The 10,296-nt window shown below is 44.7% G+C and overlaps 1 non-coding gene across 1 annotated transcript; it reads right to left on the bottom strand.

Moving 5' to 3' along the window:
- Positions 1-606: 606 nt before the first annotated feature.
- On the bottom strand, positions 607-680 carry Trnat-ugu. Its single transcript has one exon. It is a non-coding gene; the product is annotated as a tRNA-Thr (tRNA).
- Between the last annotated feature and the right edge of the window lie 9,616 nt (positions 681-10,296).

Raw genomic sequence — 10,296 nt, 5'->3', positions numbered from 1 at the left:
GCAATTTTCAAGCTGCTAGGCTAGTTACCGCTTCCGTGCTATTAGTCATGGCTACTCCGCTGTCTATTTACACCAAACAAGAGCAACGTTCAGTGATCAGTTTTTTCTGGTCGGAAGGCGTATCAGGGGCCGAAATTCATAGAAGACTTTCGGTACAGTATGGGACAATGATTTGCCACAACAGAGTGTCTACAAATGGATTGAAAATTTCCGAGATGGTCGCACAAGTGTTACGCGCGATGAAAGAGCCAGACGACCATTTACCGCCACAAATGAAGAAACCATTGAGCGTTCACGTGAAATGATTGTCTTAGACAGACGATTTACTATTGACGAACGGGCACATCGTCTGCAAATTAGTCACGATTCTGCCTACGAAATCATCCACAACAGACTTGGGCTTCATAAAGTTTGTGCAAGATGAGTCCCAAAACAACTCACACGGTTCCATAAACAAACGCACTTGGACATCTGCAAAAAACATTTGGATGCTACGGTAACGAAGGGGGCAACTTCTTAGACATGATCATTACTGATGACTAACTGAAACCCTCAGCTGCCGACAGGTGTTGTCGATATACCTCGATGTGGACAGCTGAAAATGTGTGCCCCGACCGGGACTCGAACCCGGGATCTCCTGCTTACATGGCAGACGCTCTATCCATCTGAGCCACCGAGGACACAAATAAATAGCGCGACTGCAGGGACTTATCCCTTGCACGCTTCCCGTGAGGCTCACATTCCCAACTGTCAACAATTCTACGTATGTAATTTACCTTATAGACATTTGCCCATCCACTCGTTTTCGCGCACACTTTGGCGATTCCCGTAAGAGTTTGGGCAACCTGTGCGCATTCGCACAGACGAAGGTCAATGGCTGGGTAGCTACACGGTCATCAACAGTATTCTGTTGTTTCGAGAACAGTTACTGTCTTCACATATATAGTTAAAAGGCTACCCAGCCATTGACCCTCGTCTGTGCGAATGCGCACAGGTTGTGCAAACTCTTACGGGAATCGTCAAAGCGTGCGCGAGTAATGAGTGGATGGGCAAATGTCTATAAGGTACATTACATATGTAGAATTATTGACAGTTGGGAATGTGAGTCTCACGGGAAGCGTGCAAGGGATAAGTCCCTGCAGTCGCGCTATTCATTTGTGTCCTCGGTGGCTCAGATGTATAGAGCGTCTGCCATGTAAGCAGGAGATCCCGGGTTCGAGTCCCGGTCGGGGCACACATTTTCAGCTGTCCACATCGAGGTATATCAACAACACCTGTCGGCAGCTGAGGGTTTCAGTTAGTCATGATTTGTTCCAGGGAAAAGCTGCACGGCCATCAACAGTATTCTGTTCTTTCGAGAACAGTTACAGTCTTCATATATGATCATTACTGGTGACGAAACTTGGATCCATCATTACGAGCCGGAGAGTAAACGCCAGAGTACGGAATGGAAACTCCAAATTCGCCGTGCAAGAACAAGTTCAAAGCCCAAGACCTGATGCTTACTTTTTTTTGGGGCGCACAGGGTCCAGTACTGGAACATTGTGGGGAAAGGGGCACAACAATAAACAATGTACGTTACAGTGAGATGCTTACTGCCAGGCTAAAACCTGCAATTCGAAGCAAAAGCCGAGGACTGCTGTCAAAAGGTGTTGTGTTGTTGCACGACAATGCCCGTCCGCATACTGTTGTCCTCACTGCTGACACGCTCCAGAAACTCAAATTTGAAGTACTGGATCATCCTCCGTATAGTCCCGATCTTGCCCCTTCTGACTATCACTTGTTTAGTCCACTCAAATAGGCATTAAGGGGTTGTCGATATACATCGGACGAACCAGTGAAAGAAGCGGTATACTCCTGGCTCGCAGCTCAACCGAGAACTTTCTTTTATGAGGGCATCAGGAAGCTTGTACAATGATGGACCAAGTGCGTTGAAACGCAAGGAGACTATGTCGAAAAATATTCTTGTAAGTTTCCTATTTGATTACAATGAAATTTTATAACTACTTTGCGGATAATAATTGACTTACCATCGAACATTAACCAAGGTGGCGCGGGAACAGTTTACAGACTTTGCCGCTTCTGAAACGCTTCCAACCTTGCAGTGTTTTCTGTTTCCCCCTGGTATGTTTTACATTCCTGGCTCTGCTAGTGCTCTCACTTGCCGTCTGAGTAGTTATTGCACGTTGACACCGAACATAGGCGGTGGTCAAATTAATGTGTCTGGACTCTGTATATATCGTACTAACTCGCATAAACCTATTATATTCAGTCTTCCGTCGCCTCTTAGTTGTTATTATTGTGGTCTTCAGTTCTAGGAGCGGTTTGATGCAGCTACTCTAGGCTATGCGAGCGTCTTCATCTCCGAATAACTATTGCAGCCCACATCCTGCTGAATTTGCTTACTGTATTCACCAGTTGATCACCCTCTATGATCCCCCCCCCCCCCCCCCCAGTTCCCTCCATTACTAAATTCGTCATCCCTTGATGTTTCAGAATGTGTCCTATCAATCGATCCCTTTTTCTGATCAACTTGCACCACAAATTTCTTGTCTCCCCAATTCTATCCAGTAACTTCTCATTAGTTACACCACCTAATCTTCAACATTCCTCTGTAGCACCACATTCCGAAAGCTTCTATTCTCCTTTTGTTTAAACTGTTTATTGTCCACGATCCACTTCAATACGTGACTACACTCCAGGCAAATAACTTCAGAAAAGACTTCCTAACACTTAAATCTATATGCGATACTAACAAATTTCTCTTCTTCAGAAACGCTTTTCTTACCACTGCCAGTCTACATTTTATATCCTATCTAATTCAGCCATCATTAGTTATTTTGCTGCTAAAGTAGCAAAACGCATCTACTACTTTAAGTGTCTCACTTCCTAATCCAATTCCCTTAGCATCACCTGATTCAATTATCCTTGCTCATCTTATATCTTCCTTTGAAGACACTGTCATTCCATTCAACTGCTCTTCCACGTCCTTTGCCGTCTCTGACAGAATTACAATGTCATTGGCAAATCTCAAAGTTGTTATGTATTTTCCCTGACCTTTAATTCCTACTCCAAATTTTTCTTTGGTTTCCTTTACTGCCTGTTCAATGTACATATTGAATAACTTCGGCGACAGACTACAACCCCGTCTGACTCCCTTCTCAACCACTGCTTCCCTTTCACAATCCTCGACTCTTTATAACTGCCGTCTGGTTCCTGTAAAAGTTGTAAACGGCCTATCCCTCCCTGTATTTTACACCTGCTATCTTCAGAATTTCAAAGAGACTATTCCAGTCAACACTGTCATAAGCTACAAACGTTAGAAACGTAGATCTCTTTCCTTAACCTATCTTCTAAGATAAGTCGTAGCGTCAGTGTCACCTCCCGTGTTCCTACGTTTCTCCGAAATCCAAACTGATCTTCCCCGAGGTTGACTTCCATCAGTTTTCCATTTTTCATGAAAGAATTCGCGTTACTGTTTTGTAGTCATGACTTATTAAACTGACAGTACGGTAATTTTCGCACCTTGGAATTGGAATTACTAAATTCTTCTTTAAGTCTAAGGGCTCTTTGCCTGCCTCATACGTCTTGCTCACCAGATCTAAGAGTTTTGTCATGGCTGGCTTTCCCAATGCTATCAGTAGCTCCGACGGAATATCGCCTGCCCCGCGGCCTAGTTTCGACTTAGATCTTCAGAGCTCTGTCAAATTCTTCTCGCAGCATCAGATCTCTCATCTCATCTTCATCTGCGTCCACTTCCCTTTCTATAATATTGCCTTCAAGTTCATCTCCTTTGTATAGACTCTCTATACACTCCTTCCACTTCTCAGCTTTTCCTTCTTTCTTTGGGACTGGTTTTCCATCTGAGCTATTGATGTTCAAACAGGTGGTTCTCTTTTCTCCAGAGGTCTCTTTAATTGTCTTGCAGGCAGTATCTATCTTACCCCTAGTGATATATGCCTCTACATCCTTACATTTGTCCTCTAGCCATCCTTGCTTAGCCATTTTGCACTTCCTGTCGATCTCAATTTTGAGACATTTGTATTCCTTTTCTCCTGCTTCATTAACTGCATTTTTATATTTTCTCCTTTCATCAGTTAAATTCAATATTTCTTCTGTTACCCAAGGATTTCTACTGGCCCTCGTCTTTTTACCTGCTTCATCCTCTGCTGCCTTCACTGTTCCATCCCTCCAAACTACCCATTCTCCTTCTACTGTATTGATTTCCCCCATTCTTGTTAACCGTTCCTTAATGCTCTCCCTGAAACTCTCTACAACCTCAGGTCCTTTCAGTTTATCCAGGACCCATCTCCTTAAACTCCTACCTTTTTGCAATATTTTCAATCTACAGTTCATATGTAATAAATTGTGGTCAGAGTCCAGGTCTGCCCTCGAAATGCTTACAATTTAATACCTGGTTCCTAAATCTCTGTCTTGCCATTATGTAATCTATCTGAAACATTCCAGTGTCTCCAGGCCTCTTCCATGATTCTTAAACCATGTGTTAACAATGATTAAATTATGCTCTGTGCAAATTGTATCCGGCGGCTTCCGCTTTCATTCCTTTCCCCCAGTCTGCATTCACCTACTATTTTTCCTTCTGTTCCTTTTCCTACTACCGGATTCCAGTCCTTCGCCACAATTAAATTTTCATCTCCCTTAACTATATGAGTAATTTCTTTTATCCCATCATACATTTCTTCAATCGCTTCATCATCTGCAGAGCTGGTTGGCATATAAACTTGTACTACTGTGGTAGACATGGGCTTTGTGTCTGCCTTCGCTACCATAATGGGTTCAGTATGCTTTTTATAGTAGCTTACCCGTGTTCCTATTTTCTTATTCATTATTAAATGCACTCCTGCATGTCCTGTTTGGATTTGTATTTTTAACCCCGTATTGATCTGACCAGAAGCCCTTTCTCCTGTCATCTTTCGCTAATTCCCACTCTATCTAACTTCAACCAACCCATTTTTAAATTTTCTAACCTACCTGCCCGATAAAGGGATCTAACACTCCACGCTCCTATCTATAGAACCAGTTTTGTTTCTCCTGATGACGACATCCTTCTGCGTAGCTCCTGCCTGGAGACCAAAATGGGGGACTATTTTACCTTTGTAATATTTTACGCAAGAGGACACCATAACCGTTTAACCATACAGTAGAGCCGCATGCCCTCAGCCAAAATTACGGCTGTAGTTCCCTCTTGCTTTCAGCCGTTCGCAGTACACACTTGGTACAAGAACTTAATAGTTCTAAATGCAAAAGCACAGCAGTGTGTATTTTCTTCAGTAACAGTAATTCCATTAGTCGGTTTCCGGTTTTCAAGGCAACATTGTACTTTGACTATCTTTGACGATGACAGTCAAAGTCTGAGGATGGCATTACAAGCTGAAAACCGCTGAAGGAAATAAATGAATTCCGCTGAACATCCACAATGTAGCGCTTTTCATTTACAATCACGTAAATAAAGCAGATACATAGGCTGAAACCTCTGAAACACGTAGTGGAAGCAAAATAAATTGTGACTGGTAACAGCAAATTTGTTTCAATGAAAATAATGGTAACCACCTACTACCCTACTCTGAAACTGAAAGCATCATTTCACTGCGGCTATTTCCCGTTGCACCAGTTATTAGGATTACTTCCTGTTCATTTACCTATGAATCACGGGAACAATAGCTACTTAAACGCCTTGGTACATGCCTAATCTTGTCCTTGCGATCCACACGGGACTAGTACATAGAAAGTTGTAGTATATTCCTACACTAGCGGCGAAACCCGGCGCTGTCCAGGTATTTATGGTCTCCTTCGAAATGCACTCCTCCACAACTCAACCGCTCCCAACGCCACTTCCACGTCCGGAAGCAGCCTTGGTACGCCTCTTACTGGATCACGCGAAGCGCTATCAGCGAATTTTCTTTTATCTCGTCGATCGTTGCAAATCTTCGTCTTTCAACGGGATGTTCAGCTTTGGAAATCCAAAAAGTCTGCAGGGGCCAGGTCTGTAAAGTATGGAGAATGAAGCAGCATAGTGATTTTGTTTTTTGTGCAATAGTCACGCACCAAGAGGGATGAATGTGCGGATGCGTCATTCTGATGCAAGGTCATGAATGGTATCGCCACATTTCAGGTCGCTACCTTCTCACATTTTCTAGCAGGCGCCGCAATACGTCCCGATAGTACCATCGATTAACAGTTTGTCCCTGTGACACGAACTCAAGATGACCTAATCCTAACAGATTGTGAGTCGAAGGTCTTTCTGGTCTTGACTCATGAGCCGTGGGAGGAACTTGGCGGCAAAACGATTCACTCCAAGATGCTGTGTCAAAATTGCATGACATGATCCAACTGAAATATGACATTCTTCTGCAATCTCTCGGACAGTCAGTTTCGTTTGACACGCACAATTTAGATGACGCTCCTGACATGAGCGTCGTCGGTAGGCGTCGAAGGGCGTCCTAAACAAGGGTGATCTTTAACCTCCGTTCATCCATTTTTGAACGGAAATATTCATAGCCCCGAATACGGCTCGAGCGCTCATCACCGTAGGCTTCCTGCTTCAATTGGTGTGTCTCTGTAAAGATTTTCCTGTGTATCACGCAAAATTTAATGCAGACGCGTTGCTCCTCTAACGCTGCCGTCTCGAATTTACAAACTGTGCGACACAACGTTCTACTCAATACAGCACTGAACAGCAACTAACACATATACAACAATGGAACTGCCGGCAGTAGCACATTAAACACAGGCGTGTGCAGGGATGCCAACCGAATTTCACTCCAACACACCACTGGTGCGAAATTACGAATGTTGCGGAATGTTTTTTGAATAGACGTCGTATAGCTGTGCGTCCACGGCCGTACGATACAGCGTGTGGTCTTCTGCTGAACTACGTGTCGTACAATAAACTGCACAGCAAATACTGTCTGCGAAGTGTGTTCCAAATGGATATATTAGCAATGAAGTAATGAATTTAAACGTCATGCACAATGCAGCAATTTTTCAAGCATCTCACAATTTATTACGCCATACTTCCTAAGCCATGTGTCGTCCAGTGATACAATGTTTTAGGTACATCAGCGGCATATGTGGATACCGTCTGCGAAACTTATTGTGAGTAGAGTTAGTAGCAAAGTAATAAATTTAAATGTCACGCATGATGAGGCAGTTTTTCAGGCATATCACTTCTGATGACGTCATTATCTCCTGAAATACGTGTCGTAAACCTATATGATTTTATAGTTACATTCACTGGTATATGTGCTGGCTGTGAAAAACGTTGCGAATACAGTTAGCAGCAAAGAAGTAATAAATAATAATGTTACGCTTCACGTGGTACTTTTACTGGATGAACAGTGGGAAAGTAGTAAGCTATAAACATTTTTCCTTTCATGATTTTATAGTGGTTGTCAGCGAGAACAAGATTCTTTAAGGTTTGACATTACACGCATCAAAAACAGTTTTGCATCACCCCGATTCCCAGAACTCCTGAAGACAGACGACTGTGGATTATCACAGACACAGTCCCTTTGACTGTTCAGAGATGTCACTAAACACGTCCAAAGATGTAAACAACCACCATGAGCACCGCCTATTAGTCGCAGGGGGTCCGACAGCCGATCAGTTCCAATCATTCCACCAGGAAGGAGGTACACAGCTCGTGTTGTCTGTAGTTCAACCACGCCTAGACGCTCAGTACCGCGGTTCGATCGCGTCCGCATTGTTACTTTGTGCCAGGAGGGGCTCTCAACAAGGGAAGTGTCCAGGCGTCTCGGAGTGAACGAAAGCAATGTTGTTCGGACATAGAGGAGGTGCAGAGAGACAGGAACTGTCGATGACATGCCTCACTCAGGCCGCCCAAGGGCTACTACTGCAGTGGATGACCGCTACCTACGGATTATGGCCCGGAGGAAGCCTGACAGCAACGCCACCATGTTGAATAATGCTTTTCGTGCAGCCACAGGACGTCGTGTTGCGACTCAAACTGTGCGCAATAGGCTGCACGATGAGCAACTTCACTCCCGACGTCCATGACGAGGTCCATCATTGCAACCACGACACCATGCAGTGCGGTACAGATGGGCCCAACAACATGGCGAATGGACCGCTCACGATTGACATCACGTTCTCTTCACCGATGAGTGTCCCATATGCTTTCAACCAGACAATCATTGGAGGCGTGTTTGGGGGCAAACCGTTCAGGTTGAACGCCTAAGACACAATGTCCAGCAAGTACAGCAAGGTGGAGGTTCCCTGCCGGCCGAAGTGGCCGTGCGGGTAAAGGCGCTGCAGTCTGGAACCGCAAGACCGCTACGGTCGCAGGTTCGAATCCTGCCTCGGGCATGGATGTTTGTGATGTCCTTAGGTTAGTTAGGTTTAAGTAGTTCTAAGTTCTAGGGGACTAATGACCTCAGCAGTTGAGTCACATAGTGCTCAGAGCCATTTGAACCATTTTTTTGGAGGTTCCCTGCTGTTTTGGGGTGGCATTATGTGGGGCAGACGTAGGTCGCTGATGGTCATGGAGTGCGCCGTAACGGCTGTAAGATACGTGAATGCCATCCTGCGACCGTTAGTGCAACTATATCGGCAGTATATTGGAGAGGCATTCGTCTTCATGAACGACAATTCGCGCCGCCATCGTGCACATGTGAATGACTTCCTTCAGGATAACGACACCGCTCGACTAGAGTGGCCAGCATGTTCTCCAGACATAAATCCTATCGAACATGTCTGGGATAGATTAAAAAGGGCTGTTTATGGATGACGTGACCTACCAACTACTCTGAGGGATCTACGCCGAATAGCCGTTGAGGAGTGGAACTATCTGGTGCCTTGATGAACTTGTGGATAGCACGTCACGACGAATACAGGCATGCATGAATGCAAGAGGACGTGCTACTGGGTACTAGATGTACCAGTGTGTACAGAAATCTAGACCACCACCTCTGAAGGTCTCACTGTATGGTGGTACAACATGCAATGTGTGGATTTGATGAGCAATAAGGAGGGCGGAAATAATGTTTATGTTGATCTCTATTCCAATTATCTGTTCAGGTTCCAGAGCTCTCGGAACCGAGGTGATGCAAAACTTTTTTTGATGTGTGTATGTGTAAAGTCTGTTGCAAGTCGCTAAATGCTTTCATTCACAATTACTGGAGAGATAAAGGCTGGGAATTCACGAGTCGCGGGCTACGCTTCTTTTTCAGCCCCACCCTAACTCCTTTCATAAGTAGGTAGTTTTTACTCCATAGAGATTGTCGCCTCTCAGTAGGTTATATCTGTACCGAGTTTGGATGTGGAACACACACACACACACACACACCGCGTACATACATACATACATTTTTATAATATCTATGGATTGCCCAGTTAATGCTTGGTCTTGAAACTTTATTAGAAGGCTTTCACTAGACATTTTGCATCTATCCTCAACCGTCTGCTAAAGTCCGTGCGGGATACGGTGGCTGATGCGCAGTGGCCAATTTTCGTCCAAAGCGCTGGGCGAGTTCATTCGTTTGTTTGGAAGGGGACGCCGTCCGTGTTTGTCACCTTTTGGCCGGTCGGCGATAACATAATCGAGACGCCCGCCTTGAAGTCTTTCTCAAACGACTTTACAGAAACTATTCTGTAAAACAAATTCATTTCCGACTTACTTATAGCTTTATACACTGAAGCGCCAAAGAAACTGGTATAGGCATGCGCATTCAAAAACAGAGACATGTAAACAGGCAGTATAAGGTGCTGCGGTCTGCAACGCCTATATAAGAGAACAACTACCTGGCGCAGCTCACAAATGGCTCTGAGCACTATGGAACTTAACATCTAAGGTCATCAGTCCCCTAGAACTTAGAACTACTTAAACCTAACTAACCTAAGGACATCACACACATCCATGCCCGAGGCAGGATTCGAACCTGCGACCGTAGCGGTCGCGCGGTTCCTAACTAAAGCACCTGGCGCAGTTGATAGATTGGTTACTGCTCCTACAATAATATGTTATCAAGATGTAAGTGACTTTGAACGTGGTGTTACAGTCGACGCACGACCGATAGGACACTGCACCTACGAGGCACCGATGAGGTACAGATATTCCCATATGACCATTTCATGAGTGTACTGTGAATATCAGCTCTGACATTGTTGCGACCAGAATAAGATCCTGCAAGAACAGGACCAACGACGGCTGAAGAGAAACGTTCAACGTGACGCAAGTGCAATTGCTCCAGATTTCAATGTTGGGCCATCAACAAGTGTCAGCGTGCGAACCGTTGAACGAAACATCATCACTATGGG

This window comes from Schistocerca piceifrons, chromosome 9 (genome assembly GCF_021461385.2).
Source record: "Schistocerca piceifrons isolate TAMUIC-IGC-003096 chromosome 9, iqSchPice1.1, whole genome shotgun sequence".
NCBI lineage: Eukaryota > Metazoa > Arthropoda > Insecta > Orthoptera > Acrididae > Schistocerca > Schistocerca piceifrons.
This window is presented reverse-complemented; position numbering and strand designations above follow the sequence as displayed.